Consider the following 25,144-nt stretch of genomic DNA (forward strand, 5'->3'; position numbering starts at 1 on the left):
CTCAAGCCAAGAGTCAAACTCTTAATGGACTGAGCCACCCAGGTGCCCCTTCCCGGGCACATAGATTTAAATGAAGGGATACAAATGTGAATAATATATCCTACTGTAATTATCATTCGTATTAATTAATTATAAAATGGCAATGATGCCAGGAATTGGTAGCAGTTTAGAACTTCCTCAAATTAGGGGTGCCTGGGTGGCTCGGTCGTTAAGCCTGGGGCAGTGATCTCATGGTTGGTTAGTTCAAACCCCACATTGGGCTCTGTGCTGACAGCAGGAGCCCACTTGGGATTCCGCTTCCCTCTCTCTGCCCCTCCCATCCTCATGCTCTCTCTCTCTCAGAATAAATCAATACACATTAAAAAAAAAAAAAGAACTTCCTCAAATTGGACAACATGTGGAAGTCTCTGACAGAGCTTACTGGAAAGTATCGGTATTCAAGCCTTTCAAGTATAAACTCAGTGAGTACTGGCTATTGCCATGGTATAAGGTTACGGAAGAGGGATGGTGTAAGTTTTCAACAGAATTATTACAAGGATGCCCCGCATCTGGTAATAGAGGGTGTTTCTGTTGTGAAGCTAGTGACATCAAGAATGTCAATGTGAAACAGCACTGTGTAATATAATATAAAGTCTTGCGAGGATATTGTATTGAAAACTGACAAAAATTTCAATTATGAAATAAAATGCTGAAAAATAAAAGCAAGCAATACTGTTCTGAGCTGGTTGAAATACATGCTGGATATTCTCCAACTTAAATAAACAACGGTGTCTTTATTGCAATTAGCTCTAGGTGGAAGGATTATTTGATTTTTCAAGTCACAGTGAATGAATAAATTTCAATTTCTGCTAGATGATGCTATGTAGTCAACGTCTAAAACACGTTTAGCGGCAGTCTTTACTGAGAACTTGGATGATTAACTCATTAAAAAACTCGTGTTCCTCATCATCGTGTTGAACTTCAAATTGTAACAGAACACGTCTACGTATTAATAGGCAGTGTGTTAGAGAATCATGAAATTGAGAAGTCTAATTTATCCATCCATTTATTACCCCAACACCGTCAGTTGTAATCCCACGAACAACCGCTAGGGTGGGACGAAAGAGGCCTCGCTTTCATCTTTACACGGAATCTTGGATGTCGCACGGCACCCTGACGTGCGCCGAAGACGTAGGTGTAGACGGTGAACAAAAGAGAAGCCCCATCGTCGATGTGGCTTCTCCGGGCACACCCGCCCCGGGGCGCGCCGCAACGCCGCGCACCTTCGCTCGGCTCCCCGCAGCCAGGCCGGCCCCGGTCGGGCGAAGCGATGGAGCAGGCGGTGGAGCGGAGACCCCATCGACCGTTGAGGACCAGGCGGTGGTGGAAGGCAGTGGGGAGGCCGGGTAGAGGCTGGGGGAGGGCAACGGAAAGAGGCCGCGGAGGAGGACGACGGCAGCGGCGAGGGACGCACCGAGGGGAGGCTCCGGCCCTTCCAACAGGCGGGAGCCCAGCTCCAGGGGAGCCCGCAGCTTCCTCCATCTTGGTTGATGGAGGCGGGGAGCGGCGTCTGGGTCCCTCCACCGTGGCGCCCGTCCCCCAGGGCCCCTCAGACGCAGACGCCGGCATCGGGGGCCGTCCCCCCGGCCGAATGGCGGAGCCCAGTTGGGGCTTCGCGGGAACAAGTTTCCCAGCCCCACGGGGTCTGGTTTTGAACTGGTCCCAAGTTCCCACAGCAGTCCCGACAAAATGGAGGACGTCGTCTCCTCCTGCAGCCATGACGGGAGGTGGGGGGACTATTCCCCACGGGGGTGAGGCGAGGGTGGAAGCGCTCCCACTCCCCGCGGCACGTTCGGGAACCCACTTCACCCGCCGCCCCGACCTCCCACTTGCAATCGCTCCAGCCCGTGCCCGGGGGCTCGCCCCTCTCGGGGGGCTTCAGGAACTGGACAGGGAGGGCGTTGGGGACATCGAGGCCGCGTCTCTCCTCGGGCAGGGTCGTTGGGAGCGGCTGCAGCAGCCTGGGCGCCCAGGCCCGAGCCAGGGCAGGCGGCCACGGCCTCAGATTCGCGGGCTGTCCCGGGCCCTGGAGGGCACCCCGGGCGCCCAGGGCCGGAGCCCGTGGCCGGTGCAGCGGGCGGCGAAACTCGGGCTGCCTGACCCTGACGGACCCGGGGGTGGGGGCGGGGTGGGAGGCGGGGGTAAGGAGGGGAGGGGACGCGGCCGAGGGCCGGGAGCGGGCGGAGGGGGGGAGTGGAACGGCGACGCCGGGGGGGTGTGGCCTGCGCCTGACGGACAGCCTTTCGGACCACCCCCCCGAGGGGGGTCCTGAAGGAAGGCAGATGTAGCCAATGGACGTGCCCGAGGCGCCGCGGCCCGCCTTTCCGGCCAGCCAATGAGGGCGCGGAGGGCGGGGCCTCTCCGGGCTCGGCCGCACCGCCGCCTCCTCCGTCTCCTCCGCCTCCTCCTCCTCACCAGCGCTAAACCCGGGACTGGACCGAGCGGAGTTGTGCGTGTTGCCGAAGGGGGGTGGGCCGGGGGAGGGGAGGTTCGTTCCGCGGAGCCGCAGCCAGAACCGGGTGAGGCTTATCCCCGCTGTCTTTCCAGCCCAGGTCCGCCGATAGTGGGGGTGGCTGGGAGCAGCGCAGCCTCGGGAGGAGGAGGCGGAGGCGGAGGCGACTGGGGAGGCGGAGATGGGTGAGGGCAGCCTCCGGAGCCTCCCACCGACCCGGGATTAATACCCCGCGGCGCGGCCGCCGTCGCCGCTGCCGCGTCGGGGCCTCGGGGTCTCCTCCGGGCTCCGCTCATGTCACAGGCGTCTTCGCGTGCGGCCCGAAGGGCTGCGAGAGTGAGGGCGAGGCCGGGAGGGCTGGGTGAGGCGGACGCCAGAGGCGGGGGTCGCTCGGGGGGCGGGGGTTGCCCGGGCCGGGGCGGTGGGAGGTCGCGGGGTATTTTTCCCTTTCTTTCTTGCGGGGGGGGGGGGCGGAGGAGGTAGAAAGGTGGGGGGAGGGGCGCCTCAGTGCGTTCTCCCGCTCTCGGGGCTGCGCTCCCGCTGTCTCCGCGGTAGCCCGAGGTCCCCAAGTTTTTCGGGGCGAGGGTGCTGCCTCTTCCCCCACCGGGTCCCCTCCGTCGCTCTTCTCTTGCCTGGGCTGCGCTGCGCGGCTCTTGCTCTTCACGTATTGTTTGGCTGGGTCTCTAATGGCGGACGGGGAGGCAGCGCTGCCGGTCGCCGACTGCAGGGGGGGGGGGCAAGTCTCGGGCCCAGGGCAACTGCTTGGGGCAAATATGGGAGATAGCAGCCCAGCGGTGACGTGAGCCGCCCCTTACCTCCGAATTGGTGCCCCGAGTGACGGGGATGACGCTGGGTGGGCAAATTTAGGAGGGAGTACAATTCCCCTGCTGGCGTCGAGGCAACGTTTTCCCTTCCCCCCCCTCCCTTCCCAGTAGCAGGCTTGGTGCCCTCCAGCCTCCTCCCTCCGGATTTTGCCTTTCACGTGGGCTTTGGTCCCAAATATATGTTTTGCGCCGTTTTGCTCCACTTTACGTGGGAGGGGACTGTTGGTCGCGGGCTGTGGAGTAATAATAGAGGGGCCAAACCTCCTTGACCTCCTGCTCCCGTCTCGGCCTCCTCTTGGTGGAATGGGCTTTGGTTCTCCCACCTGGTTAGATGTTCCTGATCCATTTGCCATTTTTCCTTTTACCCCAGGACCAGGAATCGCCTCCAACCCCAGCTGGTGCATCTTTGGCAGAAAGTGAGGAAAACACCCCCATTGTGAGTCCTTCGCCTCTAATTTGTTGCTCTTAGAGGACGTGGTCGGGTTGTAGGGGTTTAGCCAAGGGACTTGTCTCTCCCCGTTGTTTTGAGGGGGAGGAGCCTTTCCTTGGGTGGCAGCTGCCCCCGGGGTGAAGCCTGGGTAATGGCTGGTGAGGCAGCTGGGAGTGGGCGCTGCTGTTTCCACCGCTGCAGACATCTCTCCTGCTGCTGCAATACCAACCTCAGCAACCAGACGACGGGCTCCTGCAGCTGCTCACGTTACCCGGGAGGAGGGGTGGTGCAAAGGAGGGCATATTTCTGGTGCCCTCTAGAGTTCCAAAGTGGGAATTGAAGGTACTCGTTGGAAATGCTGTGCATGCAACCATCTTTAACACTTTTTCTTCCTTTACAATGGATGATTGAGTGTAGGGATTGGAAAAAATAGGCTCCCTGAACGTTTTGTTTGTGTCTAATTTGAAAGACGACTTTCGACTCTTAGGGCTCATGAGTTGATGGACGGCGCGAAGTCCACTCTTCTAGTGTTCTAGCTCATCCAGGTGGTTGACCAACTAGTGTGCTGATGACACTGGCCCACTGCTCCAGTTAAATCTCCCCCCGCCCCGTCTTCGGTGTTGATTGGTCTTCACTGGAGCCATTCTTGGATGTGTCACCTGAGTTATTGTTTAATGCTTGTAATCTGTTGGTTTTAAGGAAACGGTCTTGTAATATGCTAGCTAGTGGAATAAACATGACTTGTCAGTTGAAACTAGTTACAAAATATCCATGAAGCCAGCACTCTGGACACATTGTCTTTCCTGAGCTCTGGTCACATTGTATCTCATGGACAGTCCATATTGTAACTTGAAGATTTCTGTCAGAGGTGACATAAATACAGTAGCTTATGCTTAGATATTAAGTCCCTGATGGTTCAAAAGATAGCTAATTGAAGATGAATATTTGCCGAATACTGATTGCGAATGATAACGTGAGGATGTTAATGTATATTTTAATACACAACAGTCTAGACACACTGCAGGGCCCTTTCATGTATTACTTCCTTTAATCTTAGCAGTTATCCTGCGGAGTAATGAAAATAGCACATATTGACCCCTTAGTATATGGCAGTATAATTCCGAGTTTTAAAAAAATGTTTGTTATGATAACTTAAATTTGTGAGTGAGGATAGTATGCTGAACCTTTGTGTGCCTGTTATTTATATTCTATAATTATCAACACATATCCAAACTGATTTCTGATATGCATTTAATAATTTAATCCTCACAAAATGAGGTCCTCTCTGATAGTGTGACACTGTGAGAGATCAGTGATATAAGTAGTTTATATTCCTAATTTGTAGAGGAGGAAACAGAGGATACCCAGGTAGAAGTAGTATTAGTATAAAACAGGCAGTGTGATTACAGTGCCCAAGTTTAGCTCCTATGCTGTCCTGTTTCAAAGTACTTAATATTCTTGTTTTACACATTTAGAAATTGAAACACTGGAAGAGCCAAGGTTAGAATTCTCTCAGCTTCTGTTCTTTTCCTGGAGAAGAGTGTGTAAACAAATAGCAAATGTTTGAATCTTACTGAGTATCTTTTTAAAAAGTTCTAGAACTGCAGTTGTCGATTAGATTATTTTACTGTCTTATTTAAAAACTGTATTTGAATCAGAAGTAATATGTTCCCTTTTTTCAGTATGTCTGTATACATTGTAGGGTCTATAATTGTTTCCTAAATACTGCAACTTGAATGAGTATAACTTGGTGTCACGAGTTTAAAGCTCTTTTCAGGTATTAGATCATTCAGATAAAATGGATCAAGGATCAGATCTTTCACATAAAAGGGCAAAGCTTATATTATTAACACATAGTTTCATGAAAGATTTAACTTTGTCATATTTTTTTCCTTTGTTCTCAGCTGTGATGTGGGGAAGGTTGGTAATTGGTTTATATTTAATAAACATTTGGGGAGGAGGACGTAGAAAATGTGTAATCTGGATTATCTGTCATGTCAACACATATGTACTAATGAAGGCCGTGGTTCGTTCTGATGATACCAAAATGTTGTCCTTGTTCTGCTTAATGATTTAGCTCAGAATTTAAAATTCCTTTGCTTAAAAGACACCAACTAATGGTGCTTTAATGTGCCAGATAGTAAGATGAAGATAACATGATTTTTAATTGACCTTGGCTAAATAAGTTCTTTATTATACTTACTGTCAGACACTTAATGTGAGTTAGGTGCTTTTATGTGTACTTATGAAGTGTTTTGGCAGTTAAAAATACGTTGCATATTAATGGCATCTTTCTTCAGAGCATCCTTAACAGTATGTATTCCCATCTCCTGCCTGCCCTTTTAAACACTTGGAAGAAAGATACAGGGTGGTTTCTACTTTTCCCTGTTATATATATAATCTCATGGGCTGGACCTTTGTATCTCATGTGGTGGGACAACCCCGTTTCACTCAGATATCACACAGGTGCTGACATGAATGTTTCAAACTTGCGTGATACGGAGCTTAATGTACCGTCTTTGTATAACAGTGTTATTAAAGATTCTTCTATTTTGCCCTTGTTTGAGGTTCATAAGTGCATACTCTTAATACATTTGAGACAAAGTCTTAAAATCAGATGGTATGGTATATTACTGTGATGGAAAGAATATATATGAAATCCTGGAACACTCTCTTCGTTGTCAAAAGGTGTATAATCGGAAATTTTATATTTTTTGTTTTCTAGGCGTTAATATCTCTGTCTATCCCCTTAGCAGTGTTACTAATGTACATATTATTATATTGAATAATATTTATTTTAAGAAGATTGGCATATTCAGTTTGCCTGTATTTTTTAGGTGAGCACAGTGGATTCTCAAATAGTATTTTGTGAAGGACATTTTAAATTAGGAAACAAGCATAGAGATTACTTTGTCTCTGCATTTCCCATTTTTTAATTTCAGTTTGTTAATTTTCTCCTATTCCTGTGAGATCATAGAGTTGGGATTAAAAAAAATTTTTTTTTTAATGTTTATTTGTTTTTGAGAGAGAGACAGAGTGCCAGTGGGGCAGGGACACAGAATTTGAAGGAGGCTCCAGGCTCCGAGTTGTCAGTGCAGAACCTGACAACGGGCTGGAACTCAAAAACCGCGAGATCGTGACCTGAGCCGAAGTTGGATGCTCAATTGACTGAGCCACCCAGGCGCTCCTGGAATTGGGATTTTAGACTTGAACAGGAGTTTTGAACTATTCAAATCTAAAAGTTCTCATGCGCAACTGATCTGTAAGACCTATAAAGTCTGTGAGAAAAATTGCTGTTGGATAAATTCATGAGTTTGAACTATGGAATTCTGGGTAATAACTGTAGCTTATTTTTTATTTTGGTTTGGCAAGAAAATTGTTTTACGTAGTTGCGGTTGCACATTTTTTAAATCTGCAACCTGTTTTTTAAACAATTCACTTTGTAATCTTAGGTTTCTGTTATTAAAATAGAAATGGGAAGGGAATTATGCGGGCCAGCACCATTCACATACTTAGTAATAAGATAAGTTGGTCATCTTAAAATGTCTTAAAATTTGGATCACAACACATTTTGAGCTTATCTATTTTATTGCATATTTTAAAATCTATTAATTTTTTGCTTCAAGTTTCATTCAACACTAGTAGCACTCTAGAACTGCAGAAAAACAATTGTAAACCAATGGAGAAATCTATTGTAGAGTTAAAAATTGATGTGTAGAGAGGTTTGCAAAATCACTTGGTCACATGATTAGTTTGGGATTTGTTCTTAGTTCTATTTTATTTTTAACTTCATAGCAGTACATTGAAAGAAGTAATACAATTGAATAAAAATTCATGGTCTGTAATTTGAAAGAAGGATATGACCATTGGGGTTTTATTGTTACTGATTTGATTAGTGTCCTATAAGTATTGATATTTACTGTTACAAGATATGATTTAAGAGTAAACTTTGGATATTAGGATAAGTAGGTAATGAATATTTCATAGCTCTGATTTAAGAAAAAACTTCTGAATATGTGTTTCATTATCCTGTTATCTAGTTTTTGTTTATCCTTCTTGAAGAGTTACATTACTGTTAAAGAATTTTAACCACTCTTATTTTTATTTATTTCTTTAATGTTTTTATTTATTTATTTATTAAAAAAATTTTTTAACATTTATTTATTTTTGAGACAGAGAGAGACAGAGCATGAACGGGGGAGGGGCAGAGAGAGAGGGAGACACAGAATCTGAAGCAGGCTCCAGGCTCTGAGCCATCAGCCCAGAGCGCGACGCGGGGCTCGAACTCACGACCGCGAGATTGTGACCTGAGCTGAAGTCGGACGCTTAACCGACTGAGCCACCCAGGCGCCCCTTACTTATTTTTGAGAGAGCATGAGCTGGAGAGAGAGAGAGGGAGACACAGAATCTGAAGCAGGCTCCAGGCTCTGAGCTGTCAGCACAGAGTCTGATGCGGGGCTTGAACCTGTGAACCAGCAAGATCATGACCTGGGCCAAAGTTGGGTGGTCAACCCAGGGTGCCACTAACCACTCTTTAGTGTCAATAGACTGCCAAGGGTCAGGTTTCTCTTCTCCAGAGGGTTCTAGATTTTTTTTTCCTCTGGCGTTCTTAGTGAATTCAAAGATCAAATTTGTTACGTGAATTTAAAATTTAAAGGTTAAGGGATGCCTAGGTGGCTCAGTTAGTTAAGTGTCTGACTTTACCTCAGGTCATGATCTCGCAGTTTGTGAGTTTGAACCCGCGTCGGGCTGTGTGCTCACAGCTCAGAGTCTGGAGCCTGCCTGGAATTCTGTGTCTCCCTCTCTCTTTGCCCCTTCCCCACTCACACCCTGTCTGTCTCTCTCTCTCCTTCAAAAATAAACATTAAGGGGCGCCTGGGTGGCGCAGTCGGTTAAGCGTCCGACTTCAGCCAGGTCACGATCTCGCGGTCCGTGAGTTCGAGCCCCGCGTCGGGCTCTGGGCTGATGGCTCGGAGCCTGGAGCCTGTTTCCGATTCTGTGTCTCCCTCTCTCTCTGCCCCTCCCCCGTTCATGCTCTGTCTCTCTCTGTCCCAAAAATAAATAAATTAAAAAAAGGCAGTGACTAGCTTTAAAAAAAATAAATAAATAAATAAACATTACAATTTTTTTAATTAAAATGTTAAAAAATATACCTAAACTAATAAAATGTTATATGTCAATTTGATCTTAAGTTTTAAAAGGTTTTACAACATTTTATTCTTAAATTATTAAATATTTTAGTATGATTCTGATATTTAAAATTAATATTAAATTGTAATTTAAGATAATTGTAATTTCTTAGGAGTAGAATTGTTGCAACCTCATTAGAATAATTGAGAATAATATTATAATTCTTAGAGTAAACTTCTTTTTAACTGTACCTTTAGGTTGGATTAAAAAATACTTAAATGGCTATTTTAAGTAAGATTGTGGTGCTTACTTCAGATGGAAGAAAGTTCCCAAAATGTGACAGAATGAGACAAATTCTTCAGTTTTTTTACTTTGTGGCCGTGCCATGTGTATATTACTTTTGCCGTAGTCACCTAGATAGAGCTGTTGTCTGGATTTAGTGTTACAAGAATTTGGAACTGCTATTATGGTTCTGTAACCAAAAGACATTAAAGTTTGAGACATTTTTTGTAATACTATAACAATTTTATAATTTATTTCTAAGAAGCATGTCTTTTGACTAAGAAGAGGGATGTTTCTTGGATTATTCAGTTCACTGGACCAGACTGAATATAGTTTAGGGTAATCAGAAATCACTTATTAAAAAAATTGTGTGTTGTAACATTTACTATATATCAAGTAATTGTAAAAAATGTGTTCTGTTAAGAGTTGGCCAGCCCTCTCTCTGCCTCAGTGCTTGCAAGAGCATTTCATTTAGACTTCTAATGCTATATTCTAGGACTTTAATTTGGAATTTGTAAGCTTCTGGTTAGGCCAGTGATGATCAGATTAGTTAATTGTGTTTCCAGTTCTGTAGCATTAAAGAAATGTCAGAGTAGGAGTAAAAATTCAGTTTAAATAAAATTTTAAGGGGTACCTGGGTGGCTCAGTCAGTTAAGCATCTGATTCTTGGTTTTGGTTCAGGTCATGATCTCATGGTTTGTGGGATCCAACCCTGCGTCAGGCTGTGCACTGGCAGCACAGAGCCTGCTTGGGATTTCTCTCTATTTCTGCCCCTCCCTGGACTTGTTCTCTCCCTCTCTCTCTCTCTCTCTCTGTTTCTCAAAATAAACATTAAAAAATGAAATTTTTATTTTATCCTTTTGTTTTAGATCTCTTTGTATTATGTATCGTCATATTTTACCTATCTATCCATCTGTCTAACTGTCTATCTATCTATCTATCTATCGAGAAGAGAGGCAGGGAGAGGGAGAATCCCTAGCAGGCTCCGCACTGTCACCTTGGAGCCTGGCGTGGGGCTTGAACTCATGAACCGAGCTGAAACCAAGAGTCGGACACTTAACTGACTGAGCCAGCAGGCGCCCCTTTATTGTTATATTTTAATTAGTTCAGTTTATTTTAATTAATTCTGGCCCTCACATGGTATCTAAATTCTTACATGTTCATGGTTCTGTTTCTAAAGTAATGAAAATTTTGTTTTTGTTTCAATTTTATAAAATCATTACTATAAAATTAATCTAGTTTTAACTTTACAACTTTAATTATTATGCATATTGTCTCACTTTGTGTTTTTAATTTTGTTTGAGTCTCTTAATAGTGTATAGTTCTGGTTCTTAAGTTTTAACTCTTGCCTAGGAAGTCCTGTCATTCCAGTTTTATGTTGCATATCAAAGAGAAGCTTCTGTTTAAGTTAGTCTGTCTTTCATGACCCTGACTCCTGACTTCTATGATGCCTTATTTTCTTCATTTGTATATCCCATTTTCCATCCTTATGTCCTTGCCCAGCTGTTTTCATCCTATCTTTCTCCTGGATTTAAGTGTTCATTTCTCTTCTTCATTTCTAACTCCTTTTGCATTTAGAAAAAAAATACCACATAGTCTGTGTACTTTTTTTGCTGTACTTGTATGAGGCATATCCAAATTTTAGTAAACTTTTGAATTTGCTGAGATCATGGAATGTGGGTGTGGTTCTAGTGGTATGTTGGGGCCTCACATGGAAGGGGGACTAGTGGGACTTAATTTTAGAGTTTTTTCTGCCTAAAATTTTTATTTTTGTTACTTGATGTTGCTAGGGGATTTGCAGTGTGACATGAGTTTGAAGACGAGAGATTTGGGTTCAAATCTACCCTTATGAGGGAATTTTTGGGGTGATGAGAGTTTTCTTAAATTAGATTGTATTGATGACTGCATACGTATATAAATTTACTAAAAATTTTCACTAAAATGAATAAATTTTTATCACATGCAAATTATGCCCTGATGAAACTGTTAAAACCAATTTTGCTCTACCATTTATTTACTAGTTTGTGATCTCTGGTAAGTTATTTAACCTATGAGCCTTGGTTTACCCATTTGATAAATGTGTATGATGATGCCTGCTTTTTTGTGATTGTTATGTGATAAGAATTAAAAATAATACAGAGTATATGACTGGCCAATAGATGTGTAGTCAACAGCAGCTAAGGTCTATAATCTGTTTGAATGGACCAAATATCATGAGATTCTTGCCAGTAGCCTCACTGAATTGAATGCTCATCTGATAGAAGGAATTCTCTTTATCTTCACTGACTTCTCTCTGCCTGCTCCTTTGTTGGTCTGTAAGAATGCTGAAGTGCTCTATCCTTCAGAATCTCTACAGAATCTTTTGCACGTCTTCTGCTTCATTTTCCCGTACTTTTCAAAAGAAATTTCACTGATTTCACTCACAACACTATACAGGTACTTTTTTTGAGATCACTGGTGATTTAATAGTCAAATCCTTCAGTGCTTCATTTTTGTCTTAATTCTGTAGCATTTGGAATTAAATACTCCTTGAAACTCTTGATTTATGGGTCTGTGAAGTAACATGGTTTTATATTTCTGACCGTCTCCTTCACCTACCCTCGTTAGACTCTCAAATGTTGAGACCTTTAAGTGTTCTTTTATTCTAAGGCACTCCACTGTCTCTAGTTTTGTTTTGTGTGTTGACCATAGTCCGTTTTGTTAGATAATAGGGATTTATATATACAAAGCAACTTTCATTCTATTCCTTATTCCAGTCTACAACCAGATTAATTTTTTCTAAAACCCGGTCTGATCACATCTCTTAGTTTGTAAAAACTTCAGTGATTCTTGTTGGCATGTGAAACAAAATAGGAACTAAGCTTTAAAACCCTTAAAAAAAAAAAGCAATTAGGAAATGTCATATGTGATTTTTAGGTAGGTTCTCTGTGTTCATTTTGAGGAGACAATCATGTAAATGAATGAATATAAACGATGCATAATAGAAAATATACAGACATGAATAGTTACATGCATGTCAGAAAGGACAGTTCTTTCCTTATTTATTTTTATTTTATTTTAGAGAGGGAGAGAGCATGAGCAGGAAGAGGGGCAGAGGGAGGGAGAGAGAATACCAAGAAGGCTCCATGCTCAGAGGGGAGCCTGACTCTAGGCTCGATCCTACGAATCTGGGATCATGACCTGAGCCAAAATCAAGAGTTGGTCGCTCAATTGGCTGAGCTACCCAGGCGCCCCAGAAAGGAGTTTTTAATACTTTGGTTATAAAAATAAAACATGCCCTAGTGGTGCCCGGGTGGCTCAGTTGGCTAAGTGTCCAACTTCGGCTCAAGTCATGATCTCATGGTGCATGAGTTCAAGCCCCACATCGGTCCCTGTGCTGAGAGCTCAGAGCCTGGAGCCTGCTTCGGATTCTGTCTCCATCTCTTTCTGCTCCTCCCCTCCTCATGCTCTGTCTCTCTGTCTCAAAAATAAATAAACCTTAAAAATAAATAAAAACAAATAAAACGTGCCCTTAAGTACTAAAATCTTCAAGTACTAAAAAAAATGTGGTGGAGAAAATGGAAGTTCCTCCTAATCCCATTTTATATGAGATGTTTCTGTTTTTAAATGTATTCCTATAATTGTTTTCCCTGTTCAGCATACTAATATTTCACACGTATACTATTATCAGTAATTGACATTTTCTACACAAGTCTGACATTCTTGTAATTCCTTCCCTATCCTTAGGTTGCAAAAGTCTTCAGTTGATTAATGTTTGAATTCTAGTGGTCGGTATATTAGAATAGTTCATGAGTCTCAGTTCTTTGTGATTAAGGGATGGTGTATAATGAAAGGTATGTGGACTTAGTCACAAACCCTGGTTTTGTACCTAACAGTTACAGTCTACCATAGGAAAGCTACCTGATTACACAAAATAGCTTACTCATCTGCCAAATGGGGTAATAATAATATATTTAAGATATCTATTATGAGGTATATTTTAAGGTAGTTGTAATGAGTATGGTACCAAGTATGTCTTTTAAAATTGGTAGTTGTTATATTAGGTGTGTGATAAAATTTAGAGACAAAAAAGTAGAACTCAGGTCATGAAGGGGCTGAAGAAAAGGGATAAACTGAAATAAGACTGCCTCTGCTTCAGAGTTTCACCTATTTATTACACAGTTTAAAAAACAAAAAACTGTGGCCGTTGGGTGGTCAGTCAGTTGAGCGTCTCACTTTGGCTCAGGTCATGGTCTCATGGTTCGTGAGTTCAGTCCCCACATTGGGCTCACTGGTGTCAGCCTGTCAGTGCAGAGCCTGCTTCGGATCCTCTGTTCCTGTCTGCCCCTTCCCTGCTTGCGCTCGCCCAAAAATAAATATTTTTTAAAAAGTAAAAAAAAAAAAAAACCAACTACATTGAATTGTAAACGATAGGTAGGATTGTATATTTACTTTCCATAATTTGTCTACCAAGGAGAAGAAAACACAGATTTTCTTTGGTATACTCCATGTTCTTTTTGTATTCCTTTCATTTTAAGAGCAATCAGTGAATCTCTGAGGAACATATCTCTAGGAAAGAATTCTAGTAATAAATTGAGTCTTAAAAAACACAGGGAGGGGCGCCTGGGTGGCGCAGTCGGTTAAGCGTCCGACTTCAGCTCAGGTCACCATCTCGCGGTCCGTGAGTTCGAGCCCCGTGTCAGGCTCTGGGCTGATGGCTCAGAGCCTGGAGCCTGTTTCCGATTCTGTGTCTCCCTCTCTCTCTGACCCTCCCCCGTTCATGCTCTGTCTCTCTCTGTCCCAAAAATAAATAAAAACGTGGAAAAAAAAATTAAAAAAAAAAACAACACAGGGAATAGGTTTTTATTTAGTAGTAATCTGTATTGGAAAAGTAGACTCAGTACCTGAAGCTTTTTCGAATCTGTGGTTTCATTTGCTTATTGATGCACTTATTATTGTGTCTTTAGGTTAGATGAGTCAGTCTTTTTTTTTTTTTTTTTTTTAAAGTAGGCTCCATGCCCAGCATGGAGCCCAATGTGGAGCCCAACGTGGGGCTTGAACTCACTACCCTGAGATCAAGAGCTGAGCTGATACTAAGAGTTGGACGCTCAACCAACTGAACTACCCAGGCGCCCTGCCCCCCCTCTTTATTTATTTTTTTTTAGTAAGATGGGTCTTAATCATGGGACTTTTGAATTCATGTAAAGAAGATACATTCTTTTTAAAGCCATTTACTCAATCGTGTTAAAAAACATTGGGAAACAAAGTGATTACACTAGATCATAGATTAGGAATACCAAGTGTTTTAAGAATAAATGAATGTTTCCAAATTAACATACGTAGTTGAAGTTTACTTGTGTTGTTGTAGATTATAAATTATGTTTGGAGAAGGAAGTGTGGGCTTATTTAGCTTCTTTGGTTAAGGGTTAAAGAAGCTAGGGTAGGATAACCTTTTATTAGGGTCTAAGATTAACCATGTTACCAATTATGTATGTTGAGTATGGAAGTAGTAAAAAGTCATAACCAAAGATACGGGGCAGATTTCAGTTTTTCATCTTTTGAGGACTTTATTTTAATTTCCTATTCTATAATGGGTAAACTGAAGCTCAAGGGTGAAATGATTGTGCTTTGGACAACAGGAAGGGAGGGGGAGATAGAGTTAGAATTCACTTGTGGGGAGGTGATAGTGGGGTAGCAGAAAAACAAAACAAACAACAACCCAGAAAAGTTATTTGTTACCTCCCTTTATTAGAGAAAAATAGTAAATTTTGGGCAGACATTACGTTAAGTACGGAGGATGCAGTAATAGACAATAAGGACATAGGTCTTTGCCCTCATGGAACATACAGTATAATGGGGGATACAGATGACAAAGTAAACTAAATTACAGGGGCCCTTGGGTGGCTCAGTCGGTTGAGCGTCCGATTCTTCATTTTGGCTCAGGTCATGATCTCATGGTTTGTGAGTTTGAGCGTTGGTTCCCGGCTGTGTGCTGACAGTGCAGAGCCTGCTTGGAATTCTCTCTCTCTCTCTCTCTCTCTCTCACTCTCTCTCTGCCCCTCCCTCACTCGTGTCTCTCTCTAAATAAACTTTAAAAATCGAAAAAAAGCCCATAAAATTACAAATTGGATAACTATAGCTGAGGAAATGTGTGTGATAATATAATAAGGGAGAACTTACTTAGACCAAGGATGATGGGTTAATTACACTTGATCTTAGCCAAAAGGCCAAGAAGCGATGATGATGGGTTAATTAAATGTTTGACAGAGAAAGATCTTGGGAGAGTGACATTTACCTTTATTTTTTTAAGTTTTTTTTTTTTTTTCAACGTTTATTTATTTTTGGGACAGAGAGAGACAGAGCATGAACGGGGGAGGGGCAGAGAGAGAGGGAGACACAGAGTCGGAAACAGGCTCCAGGCTCTGAGCCATCAGCCCAGAGCCCGACGCGGGGCTCGAACTCACAGACCGCGAGATCGTGACCTGGCTGAAGTCGGACGCTTAACCGACTGCGCCACCCAGGCGCCCCTATTTTTTTAAGTTTTTATATAAATTCCAGTTAGTTAACATACAGTGTAATATTAGTTTCAGGTATATAATACAGTGATTCAACACTTCCATACATCACCCAGTGCTCATCACAACAGGTGCCCTCCTTCATACACCATCACCTGTTTCACCCCTGCCCTCCCACATCCACCTCCTTTCTGGTAACCATCAGTTTGTTCTCTGGAGTTAAGAGTCTGTTTCTTGGTTGGTTTGTCTCTTTTTTCCTTTTGTTCATTTTTGTTTTTTAAATTCCACATATGAGTGAAATCATACGGTGTTTGTCTTTCTCTGACTGACTTATTTTCCTCGGCATAATACTCTAGATTTCATTCTTTTTTATGGCTGAGCAGTACCCTCCTGTGTGTGTGTGTGTGTGTGTGTGTGTGTGTGTGTGTGTGTGTGTGTGTGTACACCACAACTTCTTTACCCATTTGTCGTGGACACTTGGGCTGTTTCCATAATTTGGCTGTTGTAGATAATGCTGCTGTAAACATTGGGGTGCATGTATGCTTTTGAATTAGTATTTTTGTAATTTTTGGGTAAATATCTAGTAGTGTGATTGCTGGATGAAAGTTTTAACTTTTTGAGGAACCTCCATACTGATTTTCAGAGTGGCTGCAGCAGTTTGCATTCCCCCCAGCAGTGCAGGAGTCTTCCCCTTTCTCCACATCCTTGTCAACACCTGCTGTTCCTTGTGTTGTTGATTTGAGCCATTCTGACAGGTGTGAGGTGACATCTCATTGTAGTTTTGTTTTGCATTTCCCTGGTAAGTGACGTTGAGCATCTTTTTACATGTCTGTTGCCATCTGTGTGTCTTCTTTGGAGAAATGTCCTCTTATGTCTTCTGCCCATTTTTTAATTGGGTTATTCATTTTTTTGGGTGTTGAGTTTTATAAGGTATTTATTTAAACACTTTTTTTTTTAATTTTTTTTTTTTCACCGTTTATTTATTTTTGGGACAGAGAGAGACAGAGCAGGAACGGGGGAGGGGCAGAGAGAGAGAGGGAGACACAGAATCGGAAACAGGCTCCAGGCTCTGAGCCATCAGCCCAGAGCCCGACGCGGGGCTCGAACTCCCGGACCGCGAGATCGTGACCTGGCTGAAGTCGGACGCTTAACCGACTGCGCCACCCAGGCGCCCCTTTAAACACTTTTAAATGTTTTTATTTATTTTTAAGAGAGAGACAGAGCGCGAGCAGGGGAGGGGCAGAGAGACAGGGAGACACAGAATCTGAAGGAGGCTCCAGGCTCCGTGCTGTTAGCACAGAGCCCCACGCGGGGCTTGAACCCACGAACTGTGAGATCATGACCTGAGCCGAAGTTGGACGCCCAACTGAGCCACCCAGGTGCCCCTAGTTTTATAAGTTATTTATATATTTTGGATACTGACGCTTTGAGATAGGTCGTTTGCACATACCTTCTCCCATTCCATAGGTTACCTTTTAGTTTTGTTGTTTCCTTTGCTATTGAGAAGCTTTTTATTTTGATGTAGCCCCGGTAGTTTGTTTTATTTATTTATTTTTTAAGTAAGATCAAGGCCCAATGTGGGGCTTGAGTTCATGACCCTGAGACCCAAGAGTTGTATGCTTTACCAGCTGATCCAACTAGCCCCTCAGTAGTTTTTGGATTCTGTTTCCCTTGCCTCAGGAGATGAGGGAGTGACATTTAAACAGTGCCTGGAAAGATGCTCGGGAAAGATTGTTTCAGACAGAGGAAGATTGTGTGCATAGGGTCCCTTGAGCCAAGGAGGATCTTGGGCTCTTCCATGAACTAAAAGAAAGCCTAGTTTAGCAGAACCTTAGTGATCGAAGTGGGGAAGAGCAGTGCTGAAATTGAGCCTAGCAGGTAGGCAGGGATCAATCAGGCAGGAATCGGGGCACCTGGGTGGCTCAGTCGGTTAAGCCTCCGACCTTGGCTCAGGTCATGATCTCAGGGTTCGCGGGTTTGAGCCCTGCGTCTGGCTCTGTGCTGACAGCTCAGAGCCTGGAGACTGCTTCGGATTCTGTGTCTCCCTCTCTGTCTCTTTGCCCCTCCCTAGCTCGCTCACTCGCTCTCTCTCTGTCTCTCTCTCTCAAAAATAAACATTTTTTAAAAAGTTAAAAAAAAGTTAAGAATGTTACAGGTCAGGGGGAAAATCTTAGGTTGTCTCCTTAGTACACTGGAAAGTCACGTAAGAAGTAATTGGCATTGTCTGATTTAATTTTTAAAAGGATCTTTGGGTATTCTAGGGAATATGGTAGATAATGTCAGTAATCTGGCATCAAAATGATGGCGAATTTTTAGGGTTAGAGGGATATCAGAAGAGATGGATTAAAGTGGACAGTTTCTTGAAATGAAAAAAACCAAAAACTAGAATTTAAATAAAAATTTGAAAAGAAAAAAAATGGACATTTTCAATATTTATTTTGGAAGTAGGATTGGATTTGGGGATGACATGACTGGAAGTGAAGAAAAAAGAAATTGAGAATGACCTCCAGATTTCTGGTATGAATAGCTAGACATAGCTGGCAACGACTGAAGGAGTTGCGGCTACAAGAGTGAGAACGCGAGTTAAAAGAACTAGATGTAGGAAGCAGACAGTTTTGGGCTTTGGAACCACTTGATTGAGATAAATTAAGGAGACTAGGGTATTGGTAATATTTAAAATCAAGGGAATGGATGAAATCCCCACAGAAAGTTAAAATTACTTGAAAGTACTTTGCAGTTAAATTGTGGTCCTATGGGAAAGAAATGATTCCATATGCCTAGAAATTCTGTGCCCTAGAGATAACCTGAATGAGTTAATTGATTATTCATTTATTAGATCAAAGAGATTTTTGTTTAGATTCTATCATAACTCTTGAGTGGATTTTAGTATATTAATGATTTTCTATCAGTTTCTAAAACCACAGTAGCATCATTTTGAGTAACTGATGAAGAACTGTTAAAAAGAAACTTTTGTGGCTATATTGTAAGCATCATGAGGGTATTAATCTATCTGTTAAATCATCAGTCAGTGGTCTCTTGGCCTTTCTTCACTTCCTCAGAGATTAGTAGTAGTATTACCAATTTAGTGTTTATTACTCCAGATACTTTTCAGTGCACATACTAATATGTACCCATAAGAATTATAATTTCATGTGTGCATTTGTGTGTGTGCGTGCGCGCGTGTGTGTGCGTTTTAAAAACGTATACTGTATATATCTTCCTGCTACTTGCTCTTCACTTACTGGTATGTTTTCTATATCTTTGAGTTAGTACATAAGGATCTACTCGTAGCTGTTGTGTGATATTTCATTTGGTGGATTTAATAACATAGTTTAGACATTCTTCTGGTGCACATTTAGTTTATTTGCAATTTTTTATAACAGTGCTACACAGAATATATGTGTAGTAGTTTCTCTGGGTTCATGTGTGGTTTTGCTGGGGGAAATTCTGATGATAGGTGTGAAAATAGGAATTGCTGAGTCAGAGTATATGTTTATGTATTTTAATAGATAATTGCCAGATTGTCTTCCTCTGGACCACTGTATTGACCGCATTTCCACTAGTTTCTCCACGTTCTTGTGAACACTGGATATTATCGAATAAATTTTTGTCAGTTTAATTTGTGTTCTTTCTAAAGTATAGATGTCAATTCTTTGTTGTATCTATTAAAAATATATGTAAATGTAGAATGTACATTTTTTATTTTCTACATTTCTATATCTTCTTGTTTTTTGTTTTTTTGCTATGTAAACATTTTATAAGGTAATGGGAAAAAATCCATGTTAGTATTGCAAGATAGAATAATTATAATGAATATGCAAGGCTTTTATGAAGGAACTTATAAAATAATACCATAGGACATATAAGATAACCATAATGGAAAGGCATGCATATGTCTGAATGGGAAGGCTTCAATAATGTCAAAACGTTAATTTTTTTGTCTCTAATCTCTAAATTCCGTGAAACCCTAATCAATTCCTAGTGTATATGGAAATGGTACCAAATTTAAAAGGTAGAAAGGATAAACAGTGAGAAGGAAGACTTTCCTCTTCTCCCAACCCATTGGCACAGTTCTCTTCCCTACAAGCAAACCACTGTTATCATTTTCTTAGATATTTATCTAGAGATAATATATGCATATGTGTGTGCATATGCTTCTCTGTGTGTGTATGATGTTTGTGTTTATCCATTGTTCTGTACCTGGTTTGCACTTAATTTAAATGAGAAGTTGTTCCATATTAGTATGTAAGGAGATTTTTAGAGCTGCCTTGTGTCCAGGACTGCAAAATACTGTATTGTCTTCATCATCATTCAATTTATCAGGCTTTTGAGAGAAATTTAGGGTGTTTCAGTCTTTTTACTTCTCAACAAGTATCCTTTGATGTTTTGTTTTTTAAAAAATGAGATAATGTGTCTGTAGGAAGGATGCTTAGAAGTGGAATTGCTTGGTTAAAAATATTTTTTTGAGGTGCCCTCCATTAAAAGTTATACCAGTTTACACTGACTTATGGTATGAGGCTCTTCCTGTGCTGTTAAGCCTTTATTTTTCTTAAGTTTTTATTTAAATGTTTATTTTGAGAAAGAAAGATTGCATGCACATGTGAGTGGGGGAATGGCAGAAAGAAGGGGGGAGAGAATAGACCCCGGGCTTATCCCATGACCATGAGATTACAACCTGAGCTGAAATCAAGAGTCGGACACTCAACTGACTGAGCCACCCAGGACCCCTCTTAAGTTTTTATTTAAATTCCAGTTAACATACAGTGTAATATTAGTTTCAGGTGTATAATGTAGTGATTCAACTCTCCTGTATGACACCTGGTGCTCACTATGACAAGTGCTCTCCTTAATCCCCATTACCTACTGAATCTGCCCCATCCACCTCCCTTCTGGTAACCATTAGTTGTCTATAGTTGAGAGTCTGTTTCTTGGTTTGCATCTCTCTCTCTTTTTTACCCTTTGTTTTGTTTCTTAAATTCTGCATATGAGTGAGATCATAGGTATTTGTCTTTCTCTGACTGACTTATTTCCCTCAGCATAATACTCCCTGGCTCCATCCATGTCCTCGCAAATGCCAAGGTTTCATTCTGTTTTTTTTTTTTTTTTTAATGGCTGAGTAATACTCCATTGTGTGTGTGTATAAAGATACGTGTATGTATGTGTATGTGTGTTCATATACATACATACATATATTTATATACATGTATATATATATACATATACACACACACACACCACAACTTCTTTATTCATTTGTCAATCAGTAGACACTTGGGCTGGTTTCATCATTTGACTGTTGTAAATAATGTTGCTATATAAACATTGGGGTGCATGTATGGCTTTGAATTAGTATTTTTGTAATTTTTGGGTAAATACCTAGTAGTGCAATTGCTGACTCGTAGGGTAGTTTTTAACTTTTTGAGGAATGTTTTGATCTTTGTCAATGTAAGCAAAAAGTGGTTTCCCTTTAGAATTTAAATTTGCATCTTATAAATATTTCATATATTTAAGAGCCACTGTATTTCTTTTTCTACTGAACTGTTTTTTTTTTTTTTTGTTTTTTTTTTTGCCCTTTATTCTCTTTGGTTGTTGGTTTTATCTTATTGACCGTAGGACCTTTTTATCTTGATTTTTTTTTTTTTTAGGATATGAGTTGCAAATAGTGCATCATTGTGGTATTCCCCCCCCCCCCCCGTAAATATCTGGTAAAATAAAGGAATGTAAAATTTATCATTTTTTTCTTTTAAGTATACAGTTCAGTGGCATTAAGTATACTTACAAATGTTTTGCAAAGATCACCATTATCCTATCTAGAACTTTTTCATCATCCCAAACAAAAATTTTGTACTCTTTAAACAATAATACCCAGTACCCCTTTCCCCCACTTCCTGGTGACCTCTGTTCTATCTTTTTGTCTGTATTAGTAGGCACCTCAGATAAGTAGAACCATAAAATATTTGCCCTTTTTGGTCTGAATTAGTTCATTTATCATAATTGTTTTCAACGTTTTCTGTGTTGTAGCATGTATCAGACTTTTTAGGGCTGAATAATATTCTGTTGTGTGTACATTTTGTTTGTCCATTCATTTGTTGACAGACTTTTGGGCAGTTTCCATCTTTTGGCCGTTGTGAATAATGCTGGTGTGAACATTGGTTCACAAGTATCTATAGGAGTCTCAGGTTTCATTTCTTTTAGGTATATACCAGGAAGTGGAATTGACTGATCATATGTTAATTCTGCATATAACTTTTTGGGGAACCCCGAACTGTTCTCCATGGTGGCTGTACCCCATTTTACATGACTCTGGCCAGCAATGCAGAAGTGTCCAAGTTTTTTTCAGAAGTGTTCTATTTTTTGTGCATTTTTGCCTTGTTATTATTTATAAAAAAAGAACTCCTTCCTAATTGCTGTGAAGTGGTTATCATTTTGTTTTTTTCCCCTTATTTTGTTTTAAATTGCATAAAACACATAAAATTTACTGTCTTAACCATTTTTAAGTGTATAGCTCAGATATCCACGTTATCACACAGCAGATCCCCTGAACTTTTTCATCTTGAAAAACTGACACTGTACTCATTAAACAATTCCCTATGTATCCCTCTCCTAAGCCCCTGGTAACCACTCCTACTTCATATTTGTATGAATTTGGCTTGTTTAGGTACTTCATGTAAGTGTGATCATACAGAATTTTGTCTTTTTTCACTTCATGTAATATCCTCACTATTCATCCGTGTCATAGCACATAATAGGTTTTCCTTTCTTTTTATGGCTGAATAATATTCCATTGTATGTGTATATACACATTTTACTTAGCTATTCATCTGCCCATGGACATTTGGTTGCCACCTCCTGGCTATTTGTGAATAGTGCTGCCATGACTGTAAATGTGCAAAAATCTCTTGGAGATCCTGCTTTCATTTCTTTTAGATATATTTCCAGAATTGGGATTGTGGTATTATATGGTTATTCAGTTTTTAATTTTTTGAGTAACCTTTGTACTGTTTTCTATAGTTACTGCTCCTGTTTTAACCATCAATGCACAAGGCATCACATTTCTTCAGCCAGCCAACCAACCAACTGACCAGTTGCCCCTCACCAACAATTACTACTTTTTGTTTGTTGTAGCCATCCTTATGGAAGTGAGATGATATCTTCTGGTTTTGATTTGCATTTCTCTAATTAATAATGTTGAGCATCTTTTCACATGCTTATTGGTCATTTGTATATCTTTTTTTTTTTTTTTGTATATCTTTAAGATACAGAAAGTACTTAAGTCTTAAGGCCCATTTTTAAATTGTTTTTGTTGTTGACTTGTATGAATTGTTTATATATTCTAGATACAAATCTCTTTATCAGATGTATGATTTGCAAATACTTTCTTTAGCATTTTTTGCACAGAAGTTCTAAATTGTTTTCAGCTTTCCCAGTGAATTTTATCCTTTTTTTTTTTTAAGTTTATTTATTTGTAGAGAGAGACAGCATGAGCAGAAGAGGGACAGAGAGAGCGAGAGCGAGAGCGAGAGCGAGAGAGAGAGAGAGAGAGAATAGATCCCAAGCAGGCTCCATGCCCATTGCAGAGCCTGACCTGGGGCTTGAACCCATGAACTGTGAGATCATGACCTGAGCCAAAATCAAAAGTTGGGTGCTTATTTGATTGAGCTACCCAGGCGCCCCTGAATTTTATACTTTTCATATGTTTTCCTGTTATTATTTTTTTTTTCAGTGTTTACTTATTTTTGAGAGAGAGAGACAGAGTGTGAGTAGGGAAGGGGCAGAGAGAGAGGGAGACACAGAATTCAAAGCTGAGCTGTCCCCACAGAGCCCGACGCAGGGCTAAAACCCATGAACCGTGAGATCACGATCGGGCTGAAGTCGGACGCCCAACCGACTGAGCCACCCAGGCGCCCCTGTTTTCCTGTTATTATTAGTGCCCTTTTGTTTTAGATGAGAATTCTCTTTAACAGGTCTTGTAAGGTCAGACTAGTGATGATGAACTCCAGCTTTTTGTTAGTTTGGAAAATTTTTTATTGTCTTCAATCCTGATGGAAAACATTACTAGGTAGAGTATTCTTGATTGTCAGTAGTTTTCTTTCAGCATAACATTTTTAATTTTGATGATGTCAAGTTTATCTAGTTTTTCTTTTATTGCCTGTGTTTTTGATGTTTTGTATCCAGGAAATCATTAACAAGTCCAAAGTCATGAAACCTTTCCTTTATTTTAAGAGTTCTATAGTTTTAGTTCTTTAAATGTAAGTCTTTGATCCATTTTGAGTTAATTTTTTATATATGGTATGAGGGTTCTGTTGCACCCTTTTTTTTTTTTTTTTTTTTTGAAATGACCTTTATCATTGATTGATCTTGGCATTCTTGTGAATTCACCTGACTATCTGGAGATTTCTTTCTCGGCTCTATTGTTTGTCATTGGCCTATATATTTGTCTTTATGTCAGTACCAAGCTGTTTTAATGTACTGTAGTAGCTTTGTAATAAGTTTTGCAATCTGAAAGTGTCAGACCCCTCTGGCTTTGTTCTTTTTTTTCAAGATTCTTGTCCCTTGAGATCCACATGGATTTTAGGATGACACTCTGCAAAAAAAAATTGGGTTTTGTTAGGGATTGCATTAAATCTGTAGATTGCTTTAGGTGTAATAGCGTCCTCTTCATGTTAATCTTTTCATCCATGAACATGGTATATCTTTCCATTTATTTGTGTCTTTAATTTTCTTTTAGCAGCGTTTTGTAGTTTTCATAATACAAGTCTTTCAACCTCCTTGGTTAAATTTATTTCCATGTATTTTATTATTTTTTGATGTTACTGTAAATGGAATTGTTTTCTTAATTTCCTTTATGGATTGTTCATTGTTAGTGTGTAGAAATGCAACTGATTTTTCATGTTGATTTTGTGTTCTGAAACTTTGCTTATCTTTTCAAAATATAAGATTATGTCATCTGCAGAAATGATTTTACTTTTTGCTTTTCCTATTTGGATGCCTTTTATTTCTTGCTTAATTGCTCTGGCCAGAACTTACTGTACTATGTTGAATTAAAATGGTGAGAGTAGGCATCTGTGCGTTCTAATCTTAGAGGAAAGACATTCCATCTTTTACCATTGAGTGTGATGTCAGCTGTGGTTTTTTCCATATGTGGCCTTTATTATGTTGCAGAAGTTTCCTTCTCTTTGTAGTGTATTATTTCTATCATGAAAGCATGTTGTATTTTGTCACAAAACTTCTTTGCCTCAACTGGGATGATGATGTGTTTTTCCCCCCTTTTTATGTATTAATATGGTATATTATTTTGATTTTCTTACGTTGAATTACCCTTGCATTCTGGGATAAATCCCACACGGTCCTGATGCATAATCTTTTTTATGCTTCTGATTTTCTCCTGTTTTGTTGGGGATTTTTGCATCTATATTCATAAGGAATATTGGTTTATGGTTTTCTTGTAATGTCTTTGTCTGGATTTGATATCAGAGTAATGCTGGCCTTGTAG

At 40.7% G+C, this 25,144-nt stretch overlaps 1 protein-coding gene across 3 annotated transcripts in view; it reads left to right on the forward strand.

Annotated features, from left to right (window-relative positions):
• Nucleotides 1-2,327: 2,327 nt before the first annotated feature.
• LOC124510805 (zinc finger MYM-type protein 2) overlaps nt 2,328-25,144 on the forward strand; it is a 102,565-nt gene continuing 79,748 nt past the window's right edge. The window contains exons 1-2 of one of the 3 annotated variants that reach the window (XM_047077463.1): nt 2,328-2,558; nt 3,686-3,751. The gene's annotated coding sequence lies outside the window, so the exon portion shown is untranslated. Of the gene's footprint in view, nt 2,559-2,601; nt 2,853-3,685; nt 3,752-25,144 lie in introns of those variants that run through there. The other 2 variants (XM_047077469.1, XM_047077478.1) reach the window with 2 other exon arrangements.

This window comes from Lynx rufus, unplaced genomic scaffold (assembly GCF_022079265.1).
Source record: "Lynx rufus isolate CCGP_SWC_20201006 ecotype Redwood Valley unplaced genomic scaffold, mLynRuf1.p SCAF_1, whole genome shotgun sequence".
In the NCBI taxonomy this organism is placed as follows: domain Eukaryota; kingdom Metazoa; phylum Chordata; class Mammalia; order Carnivora; family Felidae; genus Lynx; species Lynx rufus.